This window comes from Grampus griseus (genome assembly GCF_964374135.1).
Source record: "Grampus griseus genome assembly, chromosome: 7".
NCBI classification, from domain to species: domain Eukaryota; kingdom Metazoa; phylum Chordata; class Mammalia; order Artiodactyla; family Delphinidae; genus Grampus; species Grampus griseus.
The window spans coordinates 24,103,709-24,121,613 of NC_139001.1; positions in this window are offsets into that span (position 1 = coordinate 24,103,709).

Consider the following 17,905-nt stretch of genomic DNA (forward strand, 5'->3'; position numbering starts at 1 on the left):
GGTACTTTCGTAAACTCTTCATAAGAGCTTATGTAGCAGTGGCCTTTTGGAGGGAAATATGTCAATAACTTTAAATTCACACAGTCTTTGCTTTAGCATTCCCTTTCTAGAATGTTCTCTATAGATATATTTACAAAGGTGTTCACCAAAAAAAAGTTGCAAACAAGCTAAAACATCAATCAAGATGGGAATGGGTGAATTAGTTGAGATATATTTATACGATGAACTATTATGTAACTATTCAAAATGAGTTAGGTTTGGAAGTGTTGATATAGAAAGACTGCTAACATATATTGTTAAGTTGAAAGAAAGTTCAGAAAAGCATGTACTCATTTAGATAACCAGCACCATTTACTGAAAGGACATTCTTTTCCCAGCTGCTTTGTAGTGCCACCTTTGTCATAAATCAAGAGTGAATTATATATGTAGCTGTTTCTGGACTCACTGTTCTGCTCCATTAGTCTACTTATCTATCTTTATGTCAATAATACATTGTCTTAAATACTTTATAGTAAATCTTGGTAGACAGTATTAACTTCTCTCTATGTCTTTCAGATTAGATTTGATATCCTTGGCTTTTGTGTTTCCTTAAAAATTTTATAATCAGTTGATTTCAACCTCACACAAAAAAGAAACTTACTCATTTAAAAATGTGGATTACATTGAATCTGTGAATCAATAGAGGGGAATTGACACCTTAAGAATACTGAGCCTTCTCTACTGTGACTGAAGCATATCCTTTCATTTATTTAGATCTTTTAAAATTTCTCTCAATACTAGTTTGTAGTTGTCTGAGAATAGGTCTTATACAGCTTTAATTAGATTTATTCCTAGGTAGTTTATGTTTTTGATGCACTTATAAATGTTTTAATATAGTCTGACTAAACATTCTGCCAACTTATGGAGAGATTTATGATCATCAAAAGACATTAAAAAATAAGAAAAACCACATAGTGCTTACATGTAATAATACAAATATATACAAGATCCTGCAAAATAATAACAAAATAATAGACAAAATAATTTCTAAATGGGCAAAAAATGAACAGAAGTTTCCCAAGAGGATATACAAAGGGCCAACAAACATATTAAAAGTTAGTCATTAGGGAAAGGAACATTAAAATTACAAGATACAGTGTGATACCTCTACACACCCACCAGAATGGGCTAAAATTTATAAACTGTTTCCAGATTAATACTGTCAGGAAAGATGTAGAACAACTGGAACCCTCACATTCACAGCTGATGGGAGCCACGTTTGGGAGCCAAAGTGTGTAGAACTTTGAAAAATTGTCACTGTCTCCTAAAGTTGAGCATAATAAATGGTATGACCCAGCAGTTATTCCTCTATATAAATATCCAAGTAATTCACCATACGTACATCAAAAGACTTGAACAAAGTGTTTATATCAGCATTAAACATAATAGCCCAAGCCTGGAAACAACCCAAATGTCCATCAACAGTGGTATATATACATAAACTGTAATATGTTTATATATTATAGTTTAGCATATTCTACATACATCTCACTTCTATATTTCTATCAGAAGTTTCATAGTATCAATAATTAAGTAAATCAACCACTGCTGCATGCAATACATGAATTTTACAAACATAATGTTGAGTGTAAGTAGACTGACACAGAAGAACACAATTCATACAATCCCATTTATCCAGGCAAACTAACTTATAGTGTTAGGATTCAGGGTAAGAGTTATCTCTGGGAGGAAGGAGAGAGTAATATTTGGGAGATGGCATGAAAGGGGCTTCTGGGATAGTTGTAGTATTTTACTTCTGAATCTGTGTGTTGATTACATGGGTATGTTCACTTTATCATAATTCATCAGCTATCTATTTATGAATTGTGTACTTTTCTCTCTATATATTATAATTTAAAAAAACTTTCTAAACATATAATAGAAAATGGAGTTTTCTGGATACATACAAAAGAACCTACTGTTTTATTGATAACTAGAACTAGCTATATGGAGAGAAGGAATTTTAGTTTTAATTTTAGACCTTCTTTATTATTTGTATTCATCCATTAGTATATATTGTTTGTATAATGTTTAAACATTTAAAAAGTTGAAATCTATGTAAAAATATCTAGGAAATCACTTGTATGTAATAGAATTTTAGCACTTGGATAGACTGGACTAGATTATCAGTAATAAGTTTTCTTCTTAAGTCAATTGCCTTGTTGAAATTCACACAGTTACTAATAAATATTATAATTATATTACCTAAAAATTTTTAGATTAGACCAGTTTTTGGACTCAAAGTCTACTTCTAATTTTACTACAGCATAGAATCATTCTAAGATATAACAATTATACTTAATTCTTAGGTGGTTTTGATTTGTGTCCATAGCCTAAGATCTTACTTACCAAAACACTGAATAACTATAACTCTGCTCTTAATCTTGAAGAGCTTGGGTTTTAGAATTAGAAAAATCTGAACTTAAATGACTTCTTCAGTTATAAACTGTGTAATCTTGAGCAAATTTATTAAACTCCTTGAGCTTCAGTTTATCTATAAAATAAGGATAATCATTCTACCTTGTAGCCTTATTGTACAAACTAAATGGTAAAATATATTTCAAAACACTTTCTGTAATGTTATGGAAGTGATATAATAAATGGTAACCATTTGGGTTCAATAGATCTTGTGGTCTATAGCCAATATTTCATGATTTCTAATGTTTATCTGAATAATTTTTTTTTCTTTTTGGTTTATGACAAAAAGGAGAGTAGATCCTTAAAGTTCTCATTACAAGGAAATCAAAACTTTCACGATGTATGGTAATGGATGTTAACTAGACTTATTATGGTGATCATTTCACAATATATACATATATATACATATACTCTGTTGCTTTCATCCTAAAATTTGGCCTTAGAAATCATCATTCTTCATATGCTGCATTGAAAAATAAAAATAAAACAAAATTTGAATGCTCATACCTTAAGTATGCTTTCAATTTATCAACTATTTCCTAATAAGTGAATGTTAATTTGGACAGCATTCATGTAGGGTAATACTTTATGAAAGAAGAAGATTTTTAAAATCAATAAGCAGGATTAATTCAATTATGGAGGGATTAAGTGTGTTTATAATGTGGTTCTTACTAACATGTTGATTGCCCTATATTAGTAGTGGATTTTACTGTCATTCATGGAATTCAAGGTAACACTTCAGGAAAAAGGAGGGGAAAAGACATTAATGTTTATTTTTCAAAATTGTCTGGATACTTTATATAATTTATTGTATAATTCAAAAATAAAATTTACAGATTAGAGATTATTTCCTTCATGTTACAGATTAAGAAACTAAAGTTCAAGGAAATAAGCAAATTTATAGCTAGGTGGGACAGGGGTTCAAAGCCAGTTCTCTCTGAATCCATAAGCCAATGAATGCTTTATTAAAATGATTTGGTTATATGTGATTGATTATGTTTATTTTTTATCATTAAATTTTAAGGTAGATGGGACTTTTTAATATTTTAAATTTACATTTCATTTAATTTTATGTTTTTGCAATTTTTATACTTAAAATGATTTTAAGTGTTATAATAATGTTGCAAAAATTTAAGAGATTTTTAAAAAAATGATGACAGTCTCCTTCCTGGAGCAAAAAGACCAGAATGACATTTTCTAATGTAGGTTGGATTTTAAAACTGCACATGTCAGATTCACGTGTGTAGAAGTGCATCCCAAACACACAACAGTTCTAAAACGCTTTTGATAGTCTAGAATCAGCAGGAAGATTCCAATAATAGAGTAACCTGATCCACATAAAAGCAACTGTGAAATCACACAAAAATTGTAGAATTTCTGGCTGCTGTTTACTTTTGTTAGTATTTGGACATATGTCTCAGTTCTTTCCAGAGTTTTATAATACGGTTTTTCAAGCTGGGCGTTATAAATATTAGGAGTCACTGGAAACATTTGTCCGTAGGAGGAGATGGTGGCTTTATCTTTTTTTTTTTCTTTCCTTGTCCCTTGGGAATGATTTTTAGTCTTTGAGTGAGAAATGTGACCAAGTGAAGAAAACAAACTCCAGGTGATTAGTGCCATTTCAAAGGGCCAGATAAAGGTGTTTTATTTCTTTTTAAAATATTTTCCCCCAATTTTTGGAGTGGTCAGTGTGTCTTCATATATCTCACACATTAAGATCATTTGAAGATTTTAAATTGTGTATTATTTTATTTAAGAGAACCATGTATTTCCATACTTGTGATTTTACTTTTCAAGAAGCTCACATAACATTCTGAAAAGCCACAGATATGGCTTCATTATTTTTTTTTTCTTAAAGATGGGAGGCTGTGAGAATTGCGTCTGTTGCCTGCCCCTAGATCCTGCTTCCTTCTTTCTTCCTCTTCTTTCAGATTGCTGCAATTCATCATTCAGGACTGAGCTGGAAAGTTACTTTCTAGGAAGTTTCCCTGATGCCCAAGAAAGGCTAAGCTTCCCTTTTGTGCAGTGCCTTGCCACTTGTGCTTTTATTATAAAAATAACTCATTTATTTAACAATGAATGAGTGATCTTAATCACAGAGTCCTCTTAAATAGCATCTAAATTATCTGAATTTTTGTTGGTTTTTGTATTGTTTTGTTTTGCTTCTTTTGAAATAGACTGTGGCCACTCAAATCCTGATTCACTGATTCTGTTCAGCTAGATTCTTAAAATGAAGTTGTATTAAATGTAAAAATGTACATATAAATACACATTAAACATAAAGGGATATAATAATTTAAATTGCTCTGTCACAACTCCACAAAAATATGTAGACATTATTTATCTCTAGCAAAATAGAGCCCTTTACCCCTCTTTTTTTTTTTTTAAATGCTGTGTGTCTCAGGGTCAACATCAAAAGCAACCCTCAGTCCACAGAGTTTATACTACAAACTCTCAGTTGCTTTTGTGGTACTCGTTAAACCTGTAAGACACCCTTAATTGTGTGAGATGCATGTAAACAACTATACATTAATGGGTTACGTTACTACAGTTTAACTGGGCTATGTTCCAAAATATACAAACTTTGCATGTACAGCTCCACAGTATAAAAATACTTTTCTGTTCATCAGGGTAAGTAGGACATTGTACAGAGAAGTAGACAAATTATGAGAATTCACTCGAGTACAGTACCATAATGCTATGAATAGAAAGTTTGATTTATGATGAAAGCTTGGAAGAGAGACCTAGTGAAAACTGGCAAACAGAGGGGGTGGGGGGGAGTAGTGGTGAGGAGGACATAATAATAGACTGAAAATATTTGAAGGTGCTAGTGCCCACGAAGAGGAAAAAGTATTCATGTTTTATCTTTTCCTTCTTGTCTTTGTTAGAAGTGATTTCCAAACCTTTTGCCCTCCAGTCCAACTGGTGGCTGGATATTTTCAGTTAAATGTCTTACCATTATTGTTTCCAAATCAAAATTATTAGATCCCCTAAAAACTTTTTTTTCACACCTGATTTGCCTGGTTTTAATTTCCAAAGCTTTGGCTGCTTCTAATGCCAGCGTGATGCACATACTAGGAACTCACAAACTCAAGGAAGAGAGCTGACTTTCATGCCTCTATGTCTTTCGTGTCCAATCAGTCCTCAAGTCTTGTTGACTTTTCCTTTATGTTGTCTCTAATTTCCACTGAGTTTCTTTGATTCTTTGCCCAAGCCTCCATTTTAGTTCAGGTCATGTATATAGTATAACAGGCTTCAACATCTCCAGTTGTTTCCTTCTCTAAGCCATCTTGCACATTTAATTGTTACTTGTACACTCTTTATCCCTTCAGGGACAAACATGGCGTTCTTAATATAGGAGACATTCAAAAATATTTTTAGGTTCAGTGAAGTAAAAATGTATAAAACATACAGGAACAAAAGACCAAAGTGAGCAAAAGTTTCTCCTTTCAGAAAAATATCATGTGTGTCTGTGTGTATATGTGTATTTCTGTGTATACATATACACACTGTTATGGAAGTGGATCCCTTAAGAAGTTGTGATACCTCCAGAAATAGAATACTGAAATACCTGAACAGTAGACTTTTGACATTTTGCAAATTATGAGGGAAGAAAAGATCTAAGTAATTGTAAGCTTTAGGTGTGGTGAAAGCTGTGCTGTGCTACTGTACAGTAGTGCTATTTAATAGAACTTTCCACAGTGATAAAAAGTGTCCATATGGTAGTCACTAGTTACCTGTGGTTATTGAACACTTGAAATGCTGTGAGTGCAACTGAGAAACTGACTTTTAAATTTTATTTGATTTTAATTAATTTAAATTTAAGTAGACACATGTAGCTAAAGGCTACCATATTGGACAGCAAAGATCTACAGTCAGAAGCTCTCCCAAGGATTATGGGCATTCATTAAGCTTTACTTACAGCTTTTGTTGCAATCACCCCCAAGGTCCAGGTGGTTTTGTTTTCAGATAGCAACATACAGGGACCATCTTGATCTCAGTTAAAAACTTAGCCTAACACTGCATACATCTTGTATCTATATTATGTAACCTTATTTCTCTTGTTTATTCTTTCCAAAAATTTTTATTGAATATCTACTATATGACAGGCACTAATTTTGGTCATAGAGATACACAAACTTAAAATCCCTGCTCTTATAGAGCTTTTTTTCAAAAGGAGATATAGGCAAAAAATAAACATACATCAAGTAGTGAAAGTTTTGTGAAGAAAAAGCAAGGGGCTAATTAATGACAGAAGATCCTACTTCTGGAAGAGTCATGAGAAAAGAATTCTGAGGAGGCAACAATTGAGACCTGAAGGAAAGGAGAGAGTGAGCTATGAAGATGGAGGGGGAAGGAAATTCTAAGCAGAGGGATCAGCACATGCCAAGTCCCTGAGAAGTGGGTATTCTTAGTATGTTTGAGGAGCATCAAGGATGATCCCAAGGTTTTCATGCTGAGTAACCAGGTGAATCAAGTTGCCATTTACTAAGTTGGGAAGGTCTAGAGGAGAACTGGTGTGCGGGGAAAATCAAGAGTTTAGTTTTGGATATGGTAAATTTGACATGGCCATTGGACATGCAAGTGGAAATGTTCAAAAGCAGACCAAGTTCTGGGATGGAGATACGGATTTGTCTGCCATTGTCACTGAGATGGTGTTTAAAACCTTGAGCCTGGATACAGTTTCTTCAAAGATGAGTATACAGAGGACTGGGTCACTATAATATTTAGAGGTTGAGAAGATATGGAGGGATCAACAAAGGAGGCTGAGAAATGGGACCAGAGAGTCTGAAGGGCAACAGAGTGTGTGGAGACTTGGAAGCTAAGTAATTGGAGAGTTTTTAATGGGAGGGAAGAGTCAACTGAGAAGTCAAGATGAAGACTGAAAATTGTCCATTAGCTGTGGTAACCTGGAGGTCATTAGTGGCCTTGATAAGTAAGGTAGGAAAAGAAGACATGGTTCTTTTCCAGAAAAATCTTACTAATAGGCAATCAGGAAGACTGGTGGAATCTAGGGAAAGGGGCAAAAGATGTCTGTGCTTTCTCCCTCCACTTAACCCCATATTAGGTGATTTTGATTTCATCTTGGATGGCATAAAGGAATTCTTCCTCCAGAGTCTCCCTCCCTCATCTCTTCCTCTTCTACAATCCCCTCAGCCTCCACAGCCCTCAGCTATTTTTACAAAGTTCTGCTGATTCTTCTGCTCTTCCCCTGGCTTTGTTCCTTCCATTTTTCCCTCCCCAAACCTGGGTATAGAGACTTCAGGATAAAGCATCTTCAATACAGACAGACATTTCTGTTGTTAACATTAACTACTTCTTATCACAATCTCATGTATTATTATAATTTTAAAAATCTGTCTCAATTTTTTTCCTAACCAAAAAACAAACAAAAAAACACTCTTGTGATATTAGTTTGTTTTTTTAAATTACAATTTGCATGTCCCAAACCCAGTAATTTCAGTCTCCCTTACCCTGCTCTACATTTTTTCTTTTTGCTATTGCATTTATCCCCTTCTAGCATATGCTATAATTTACTTGTTAATTGTGCTCATTGCTTGTTCATTTTCTTTTCTGCTAGATACAAACCCCAAATGAGCAGTGATTTGTTTCTGTTGTGCTCACTGATACGCCCGTTTTGGTCACTGACATGCTTAGTATAGGGCCTCGCTTGTAGTAGTTGCTCAGGAAATGATGCTGAATAAATGAATGTTCTGGTCTCCAGGAGTGGTGTGGGTTGTGCTATGTTGCAGGAAGTAGATGCAAGTGATGAAGGAGACATTATCTTGCCACAACTAATACATGGTATTAATTGATGTACAGAAGATTCCTTTATCCTGATCAATTCCATCTGCTCTGAAAATTGCACTCAGGTCATTGAAATAGAAGCTATGGCCTACTCTGTGATATCTCTGGAAGGGGTTAAGGTTTTTGCTGACCCCCAGAATACAAGGCATAGAAGAAGGATGGTGATACAGGAAAACAGATCCAGGAAGAGTAGTACAGTGGTTCATAACCTTGCTCAGATAAAAACTAAGAGGAAAACAAGACAACATAGACTTGTATTAAAGATCTAAGCCCAGAGAGAAGCCAAGCCTTCTTCTGTTATGCCTAGGATCAGCAAAAATCAGCCTGCTGGCAAGTCTTTTAACAGTTCTTTTATGTTCCAACTGAGGAGAAGCAGTGGGAATCCTGATGGGAAAGTAATAGCCAGAATGTAGTCACGGGCAATCAACAACCTTGAAAATGTGCTGGGGTGGCCAAAGAGAGCTTAGATCTGTCCGCATAAGAAGGGAAGAATCTCATGGAGACAGGGAAATCGTGGGGTCTTACATGTATTTCTAAACCTTCTTGAAGTCTACAGCTGCTTCTTACTCTTTGACCCTTTCTTTGTGCCTACTTTTAGATGATATTGAAGTACTTTATCCTAGAATAGGCTACTAACTCCTGAGGTGTTGACCTAGAGCAGCCTGAGCCTTGGTTAGCATTTTTGCTTGGCTGAGATCTACCCCGTCCACACTCCTTTAACTTTTTTTTTGGTCATTGCACAATGGAAATTGAAGTACCTACAGTTACGCTGTGAAACAAATGTGATAATGTGTCTGAGGCAGTTGTAGTTTGTAAGAAAAATTCAAGATTCAAGGTGTGAGTTCAAGAATATTTTCTGAATTTAAAATACACTGATTTAATATTTCTCTACTCTTTAATGTTATGTTTTCATATTTATATATATATTTTCATATTTATATATTTTGTAAAGATTAATATTTAATTCTAAAACATTTTAAATGTTGCAGAAGAGTTGCAAGTATAATACCAAGAGCTTTCCCCTGAACAATGTGATCTCCTAAAAACAAGGGCATTCTCCTACATAACCATAATATTAATCATTAAAATCAGAAAGTGATCTTCAGACCCCATTCAGATGTCACCAATTTTCCAGTAGTGTCCTTTATAGCAAAAGATTCACTTTACACATTGCATTTAGTTGTCAGGGCTCTAGTTTTCTTCATTCTGGAACAGTTCCTAAGTCTTTGATGATTCTGACACTGTAGAAGATTACAGTTTTTTAAAATGGTCCTCAATATGAGTTTATCGGAAATATCTTTATTAACTATATTTGCTTCTTTTGTATATTTTTGATGCTCTGGCACTGGTACCTCCCTGACTGGGGAGAGATTGCCCCTCCCAGGGTTGGTCAATGGAGATAGCAAGCAGTTGTCCCTGAGGGCATGTCTTTCATATGGAAACCAGCCTGTTCAGAGCCCTCACTAGGGTCTACCTAGTAGGGAGAACCACCTCCTCTATCTGGCTCTTATTACAGGAAGCAATATTTCTCTTCCCTAGTCATCCCAGGGTTAGGTATAAAACAACTAAAGGTAGCCCCTGTACCCCAGAGCTTGCAGAAATTATTTAAACTAGTCAATCCCAAGCCTGCCTATTATTCCTTGCCTTACCTTCCCTGAAAAGATTGTAATAAAGGTTCCTGTCCATGCTTTCCCCTTGCTCCTATTGCTTGTGTTTAACCCTGGTGCTTCCCTGTGTGTCCCTGCATGACATGGCATGCCCCATCCTCTTAGGAATTATGAATAACAAACTGTCTTTTCAATGGCAGTCTCCTGTGTTGACCTCACCATACCTGAATAGTAATAAAAACTACAGTTAAAAACAATCTCCTCATGATTAGATTCAGATTATACTTTTTCTTTTTTTTTTTTTGTGGTACGCGGGCCTCTCACTGCTGCGGCCTCTCCCGTTGCAGAGCACAGGCTCCGGATGCGCAGGCTCAGCGGCCATGGCTCACGGGCCCAGCCGCTCCGCGGCATGTGGGATCTTCCCGGACCGGGGCACAAACCCGTGTCCCCTGCATCGGCAGGTGGACTCTCAACCACTGCGCCACCAGGGAAGCCCTAGATTATACATTTTTTTCTGGGTATGTCACAGAAGTAATACTGTGTTCTTGCCATTGCATTCTATCAGTTGTTGCATGATTTTGATTTGTTCCATTGCTGATGATGTTTACATTAATTGCTTGCTTAATGCCAGTCTTTTCCCCTGGAAAGTTACTTCTTTTCCTCTTTGTAAAGTGTTTAATGGGTCAGCACTTTACACCTATGTAAATATTCTGTTCCTCATCAAACTTTAAATTTCTTCTTTATTTCTTAGTATCAGTACGGCCTTGGTTTTCTATTTTATTCAGTCATTTACTTTATGCACAAATTTCCAAGGTTTCACCAGTGGGAGCCCAGCTGATTTCTGTGTCCCTTTGACAAATCCCCATAATTTTCGGATCATTTTCTTACATTCTAGCACAACAAGGTATTCCAGGCTTATCTTGTACTTCCCTTGTCCCAGCACTGGTATCAACCATTTCCCCAAGGAGCCTTGGCTTTATGATCTGGATGCTATAGGTGTGCTCAATTCAATTGAGGTACGACTGCTCCAAGGCCTCTCAGTAGGTAAGCTGGGAAATACTGTATGGATATGCCTGTTTACTACATATCATGTGTATGGTATGTACATATACCTGTAAATATATATAACATATATGCAAACATACATTTACATATCCTTCTGTTTTTATTTCTATCTATATGTACTGAAAACCATAATTTCAAACCAGTAACTCCAATTCCAGTCCAGCACCACTGGCAGTTTATCCTAGTTTTCTCCCTTTCCACATTTGTAACTCTTCCTCCTGATAGAAACATGATTCCCATTATCCTTACTGTATTTACTTATTTGATCAATTTCCCTATATATAATCAGTGTCCCATGGCCACCGATGCCTCATCCCCCACATGCTTGCTCCTTAATATGCACCACCTCCATCACTGACACTGTATACCAATCTGTCCATGTAATATATTTTGTTTTAGGATTTATACCTATTGAAAAATCATACTCACTTAAAAAATACTATTGAATGTTGACCATGTTGCTTTAAACATCAATTGATGTGTATAAACATGATACCATAAATAAATGAAAACATGGTCTTCTTCAACTCTAATAATACATTAGTGGAATCAAGAGTGAGCCTTGTGATATTTTGTAACTTCAATAAAACTTGCTTTTAAACATTTGTATTATTAAAGGTTCAAGGCATTACATTTGCCAACAGAAATGGTAAGAATCATCACATGGGTACACTTGGTTACATGTAGTATGTATCACTTATTTTATGGAACCTTATATTTTGGATTTAGTACATGATGAACATACCCATTTCTGGTTAATCAGTAAGTCTTGTGATAGACACTAATGGAAATGGGATGGTACTTTCCAAATCAAGGTAATAAATCCAAAACAGGGACATTTCCTTAACTCAGCATGGTCAGGTTAGCATTGGTGGAGAGTAGCCATCTCAATTGTGACGGCCGTTGATTTAAAGGGGATTGGCTGCCAAGGATACAGATATAACTAGATGCTTGACATCTGGCAGATCTCTTTAACTCTTAGGGTCTCTATTACCTTGTCTGTGAATTAAATGTGTCGATATTGGTTACGATGCATTTGGCGGCAATAAACAGAAAACTGATTCATATGGTTTAAGCAACGTTGACAATTTATTATCTGCTATAACAAAAAGTTAGTGGTTTGGAGGCATCATCAGGATCTGGTGTGTGTATATGTATGTGTGTGTTTGTTTTCCTTTTCCTACTAGTTTCAGTATGTTTTCTAGTCCTTAGGCTAGCATCCTTCATAGCCACAAAATGGCAACAGTAGAACTAGGTATCCTATCATGATGAAACAACATCCAGTGGAATAAGAGGTACTTCTTCTTCCTATATAATTCTCATTATTATTGAGGAAACCTTTTTCAGAAGACCCCAGCAGAATTCTCCTATCTCATTGGATAAACTTGGATCATGTGCCCATGTTGAAGCCAATCATTGACCAGGGGAATCAGTGTAGGATGATTGCCTTTACCAGTTATGATTCACTCTTTGGAACTGGGTCTGAGGCGTACCTCCTTTGAAGTCATGGCTGGACGAGGGAGGGTGGTTATCTGGGGAAAGAAGGGAAGAAAATGTTTGAAAGGTCATGATTGTTGGGTAGGCCAGTACTGTCTCCTGACATGCTATATTACGCAAAGTCACTTCCAGTTTTCTCCTTTTGTTACTCAGTTCTCCCACTTGAAATTCTTGTAAAGCCCTCAAGGGTGGGATCATGACTTTTTTTTACATATTTATCTTTAGTGCTTAGCACTAAGGTTAGAAACTCAGCAAATATCCATAGAGAGAATGAACAATTAATAATTCCTTAAATTACTCTATCTTGGCATTTTTATTGTGGTGGTGCCTGTTGATTTTAAGAGTTATCCTTAGGTATGGCCTCGCCTGGTATAGCCACCTATTCATCTCGTAAAATAATGTTTGGATGATAAAATTTATTTTATTTATATATTTCATTTGTATAAAAGATGTTGGACTTTTAAGCAGTGAAAACTACCTTCCAATTTTTCACCTATCTCTTCTAGTTGCTTAGGCCTAAATGAGGCATATGAGTGCATTTTGTTGACTGTGTCCTGGATTTATCTTCCACTAGTTGTGGTGAGTGAACCTTGATAAATATATAGCAGGTATCTGCAGCAATTGTGAGAGTCAATTTAGTTTGAATGTCTATCATTGCTATCCACTTGCTGAAATAGTACATAGATCAGTGTGGTTAAACACAGAGATATTACAGCACAGAAGGGATTAACAAATCCCCTGTTTTGCACTTAGAACGTATTGAATGTATTCAGGAAGAGCAATAACTGGTTTATAATTCTGGAAGTCAGGGAGAGTCAGTTCTTTAAGGCATTTACTTTTATTTATGTAAGAAGCCTTTTTACTAGGAACTTCAGCTTCCAGGCATAACTAGAATAAATGAGGTTTTTTCTTCGTTAATTGACAAACTGGTAAAGACTGTAAAGAATCACACACAAAGTGTAAAACTTTTAATTATATGAAACTCTAAAGTTGTTTATGTCTACTTAAAAATGATAAAAGCTGGATAATGAATGGGATATTACAAAAATGTTCTAAAGGAAATTAACAAGATTATTTGCTTTGCCTGATGTTTTTTAGAGCCTTGTACAAAGGACTCTGCATCAGAATATGAGTCCCTGTCCAAAGATCATTTCCTATATTAAGAAAACCTTAGAAGACCACCAAATGTCTTTGTGCTCAGTTTACCTATTTTTAAGTAGCAAATTAATAATTATTAGATTGAATTTATTATGACAATAGCTACAGAAGGAATTTTTGGAAGAAAGTTTGTTATATCATTTTTTTCCAATAAAATATATTTTGAATGGTATCATAATAATAAAAAATCTCCATTTATCTCAAATATCCCTGCATGTATGATTGCTATAATTAAACAGTTTCTCCTTCTGAAATCAGTAGAAATCTAAAGACACAGACAAGGCAAACCATATTGAATATTTGGGACTACTAAAAAGAAAGGCTAAATTTAGTGAACTTTTTCCAGAGTTTATTTTACTGATTATAGGATTTGAACTATTGACAAATCTTTCTTTAATAAACAGTTCTATTTTCTGGTACTTCTATGACCCTACTCTCTTTTAGACATCCTCTTACCTTTATGATTGTTCATTTTATCTATCTTCTGAACGTTCTCCTTCTTCTACCTTATCCATAAATAACACTGGTTTCCACACATTTAATTCTCTACACCTCTCAACTGATACATTCTCCCAAGATGATCGCACTCGCTCATGATGTTTCAAGTACCATCTGTAAACCCTTGGTCTCCAGCTCACTAGCTCTAGAATGAATCATTCCCCTGAGCTTCAGATCTAAGAGTCTCCTTAATATCTCTACCTGGATGTTCCATAGACATCTCAAAGTCAGCATATCTAAAAATTGATGTTTCTTCATAACCCCACCCCAACCAAGTATTCCATTTGTGTTTCTGGTTTCAGAGTTTGTCACCACCATCTTCTCAGTCGTTCAAGCCTGGTACATTCTCAATTCCTAATGTCTTCCTCAGTCCCACAGTCAATCAATCAACAACAAATCTCACTGATATTTCTACCTTAACATCACTGGAATTTATCTATCCATTTCTTTTCATTCCATTGTCCCTGATTTATTTGGAGCCATTGTGTTTTCCCTGGATCAATGCAAACTACTTTCTAATTGATCTTTTTGCTTTCATCCTGAGAGATCTTAATAGAAAATAGTTTGATTGTGACATTTCTGTACCTAAAACACTTCAGAGTCATAACATAAAGCCAAATAAAGAATGATGTGTAGGGTGTATCATATTCAGTCTCTGCAGCCTTATTCAGTCTCATCTACTGCCACTTCTCTCCTCAGAGTTTAAGCTCCAGATGAACTGAATTTCTTAGAGTTTCTTCAATACACCATGCTTTTTTCTTCTCCTCTGAGCTTTTATTATATAGGCTCTAGTTTTACTTGGGACATTTTACCACTTGTCTCTTTATTCAGTGCAGTCTTATTTACTGTTAAGGTATCTACTTAGACATTACCTCTTTTAAGAAACCAACCTGGAGGGAGAGACCTTCAAGATGGCAGAAGAGTAAGACGCGGAGATCACCTTCCTCCTCACAAATACATCAGAAATACATCTACATGTGGAACAGCTCCTACAGAACACCTACTGAATGCTGGAAGAAGACCTCAGACTTCCCAAAAGGCAAAAAACTCCCCACGTACCTGGGCAGGGCAAAAGTAAAAAGAAAAAACAGAGATAAAAGAATAGGGATAGGACCTGCACCTCTGGGAGGGAGCTGTGAAGGAGGAAAAGTTTCCACATACCAGGAAGCCCCTTCACTGGCCGAGGGAGGGTAGTGAGGGGGAAGCTTCAGAGCCACGGAGGAGCGCACAGCAACAGGGGTACAGAGGGCAAAGTGGAGAGATTCCCACACAGAGGATCGGTGCCGACCAGCACTCACTAGCCTTAGAGGCCTGTCTGCTCACTTGCCGGGACGGCTAGGGGCTGGAAGCTGAGGCTTGGGTTTTGGAGGTCAGATCCCAGGGAGAAAACTGAGGTTGGCTGCGTGAACACAGCCTGAAGGGGGGCTAGTGCACCACAGCTAGCCAGGAGAGAATCCCGGAAAAAGTCTGGACCTGCCTAAGGGCAAGAGACCATTGTTTCAGGGTGCAAGGGGATAGGGGATTCAGAGTACCTCCTAAACAACCTCCAGAGATGGGCACGAGCCGTGGCTATCAGCTCAGACAACAGAGGTGGGCGTGAGACGCTAAGGCTGCTGCTGCAGCCACCAAGAAGCCTGTGTGTGAGCACAGGTCACTATCCACACCTCCCCTGCCGGGAGCCTGTACACCCCGCCACTGCCAGGGTCCCATGATCCAGGGACAACTTCCCTGGGAGAACACATGGTGCACCTCGTCTGTTACAACGTCATGGCAGCCTCTGCTGCCACAGGCTCACCCCACATTCCGTACCTCTCCCTCCCTCTGACCTGAGTGAGCCAGAGCCCTGTAATCAGCTGCTACTTTAACCCCGTCCTGTCTGGGCGGGGAACAGAGGCACCCAGGCGACCTACACGCAGAGGTGGGGCCTAATCCAAAACTGAACCCCAGGAGCCATGCGAACAGAGAAGAGAAAGGGAAATTTCTCCCAGCAGCCTCAGGAGCAGCGGATTAAATCTCCACAATCAACTTGATGTACCTGGCATCTCTGGAATATCTGAATAGACAACGAATCGTCCCAAAATTGAGGCAGTGGACTTTGGGAGCAATGGTAGACTTGGGGTTTGCTTTCTGCATCTAATTTGTTTCTGGTTTTATGTTTATCTTAGTTTACTATTTAGAGTTTATTATCATTGGTAGATTTGCTTATTGATTTGGTTGCCTCTCTTCCTTTTTTGTTTTAGATATATATATTTTTTTCTTTTTCTCTTTCTGTGAGTGTGTATGTGTATTGTTGTTTGTGTGATTTTGTCTGTATAGCTTTGCTTTTAACATTTCTCCTAGGATTCTGTCTGTCCATTTTTTGGTTTTTGTATAGTTTTTAGTGCTTGTTATCATTGGTGGATTTGTGTTTTGGTTTGGTTGCTGTCTTCTTTCTGTCTTTCTTCCTTTTATTTTTTTAAATTACTTTCTAATTTTTTTAAAATTTTTTATTTTAATAACTTTATTTTATTATTATTTTTTTCTTTCTTTCTTTCTTTTTTTCTCCCTTTTCTTCTGAGCTGTGTGACTGACAGGGTTTTAATTCTCTGGCCAGGTGTCAGTCCTGTGCCTCTGAGGTGGCAGAGCCAAGTTCAGGACATTGGTCCACCAGAGACCTCCCGGCTCCACATAATATCAAATGGTGAAAGCTCTTCCAGAGATCTCCATCTCAATGTTAAGACCCAGTTCCACAACGATCAGCAAACTACAGTGCTGGACACACTATACCAAACAACTAGCAAGACAGGAACACAACCCCAACCATTAACAGAGAGGCTGCCTAAAATCATAATAAGGTCACAGACACCCCAAAACACACCGGTCCTGCCCACCAGAAAGACAAGATCCAGCCTCATTCACCAGAACACAGGCACCAGTCCCCTCCACTAGGAAGCCTACACAGTCCACTGAACCAACCTTAGCCACTGGGGGAAGACACCAAAACCAATGGGAACTACTAACCTGCAGACTGCTAAAAGGAAACCCCAAACACAGTAAGTTAAGCAAAATGAGAAGACAGAGAAACACACAGCATATGAAGGAGCAGGGTAAAAACCCACCAGACCTAACAAATGAAGAGGAAATAGGCAGTCTACCTGAAAAAGAATTCAGAGTAATGCTAGTAAAGATGATCCAGAATCTTGGAAATAGAATGGAGAAAATACAAGAAACGTTTAACAAGGACCTAGAAGAACTAAAGAGCAAACAATGATGAACAATAAATGAAGTTTAAAATTCTCTAGAAAGTTCCAATAGCAGAATAACAGAGGCAGAAGAGTGGATAAGTGACCTGGAAGATAAAAGAGTGAAAATAACTATCACAGAGCAGAATAAAGAAAAAAGAATGAAAAGAATTGAGGACAGTCTCAGAAACATCTGGGACAACATTAAACGCAGCAACATTCGAATTATAGGGGTCCCAGAAGAAGAAAAGTAAAAGAAAGGGACTGAGAAAATACTTGAAGAGATTATAGTTGAAAACTTCCCAAATATGGGAAAGGAAATAGTTAATCAAGTCGAGGAAGCACAGAGAGTCCCATACAGGATAAATCCAAGGAGAAACAGTCCAAGACACATATTAATCAAAGTATCAAAAATTAAATACAAAGAAAAAATATTAAAAGCAGCAAGGGAAAAGCAACAAATAACATATAAGGGAATCCCCATAAGGTTAACAGCTAATCTTTCATCAGAGATTCTGCAAGCCAGAAGGGAGTGGCAGGACATATTTAAAGTGATGAAAGGGAAAAACCTACAACCAAGATTACCCAACAAGG